Here is a 1,471-nt window from a genome sequence, read left to right as displayed (position 1 = left end):
GCTAGGCTGGTCTCAAACCCCTGACCTTGTGCTCCACCCATCTCAGCCTCCCAGAGTGCTGGGATTACATGCATGAGCCACCGCGCCAGGCCATAAGCTTAACATCTTTAGACCGTATGAAGTGTTGGCAATGATGTGGAGAAGATAGAGAAAATGGAACTACATTGCTGGTGGAAACATAAAATGTTACAACTGTTTTGGAAAACAGTTTCACAGTTTCTTTAAAAAGCTAAAGATAACCAATCATATCATTCTGCTCCTAGGTATTTATTTACCCAGGAAAAATTAAAGTTTATGTTTATATGAAGATTTGTACACAGATATTCACAGAAGCCTTATTTGTAGCCATCAAAATGGAAAACAACCCAAATATCTCTCAATGGGTGACTGGAAAAACAAATTGTGGTATACCCACATAGTGGAATCCTCCTCTAATGAAAATGAATGAACTGTTGATTCAAGCAACTACAAGGGTGAATCTCAAAATAATTATGCTGAGTGAATTAAGACAGATAAAAAAAGAACACATACCATATGACTTCACCTGTATAAAATTTTAAAGAATGCAAACAACTCATAGTGACAGAAAGACGAGCAGTTATTGTGAGGGGCCATGGTGAGGAAGCCTTGATGGGCAGGAAGGATCCTTGGATATTCTGGAATTTTTATTCTGGGTATAAAGGTACTTTAGGAAACTTTTGAAAGTCTGGATATGTTCATTATCTTGATGGGGTTGATAGCTTCACTGGTGTATACATATGTCAAAATGTATCAGAATTACACATTATATGCAGTTTATTGTCAATGATACCTCAAAAAGGCTGTTAAATTTTTTTTCAGTAATGTAGTTATGCTTCTTTCATTCATAATTTTTTTCACAAATCAATATAAAATGATATGTATTGTTATTTATGACATTTAACAATTCCATAGCAAGATAAATGTCATTTTATTTCTCTTCTTTTACTCATTAATTCATTCAGCAAACATTTAAAGTGCCAGACATTAGGGTGCTGGAGAAACAAAGATAAAGCTTTGTAATTACTGGGGGTAGAGAACTGGCATCTATTGAGTACCCACTCTGCAACACCTACTGTTTTTACATACATCATTTACTTTTCACAAAACAGAAGACATACATTTTCATATATATCCATTTTACAGATGAAGAAATTAAATCCAAAGGGATTAACAGCAACAAAACTGGGACTGAAATCCAGGTTCGTGATATTCCAGAGTCATAGTACTTTCCATCAAAACACAATACCAGAGTCTTTTTTTTTTTTTTTTCTTTCTTTTTTTGAGACGGAGTTTTGCTCTTGTTGCCCAGGCTGGAGAGCAGTGGCGTGATCTTGGCTCACTGCAACTTCTGCCTCCTCGGTTCAAGCGATTCTCCTTCCTGAGCCTCCCAAGTAGCTGGGATTACAGTCGCCCACCACCATGCACGGCGAATGTTTTTTTATTTTTAGTG

The sequence above is a fragment of the Theropithecus gelada genome, chromosome 4, assembly GCF_003255815.1.
Source record: "Theropithecus gelada isolate Dixy chromosome 4, Tgel_1.0, whole genome shotgun sequence".
In the NCBI taxonomy this organism is placed as follows: Eukaryota; Metazoa; Chordata; class Mammalia; order Primates; family Cercopithecidae; genus Theropithecus; species Theropithecus gelada.
Note: the sequence above shows the minus strand (reverse complement) of the source record.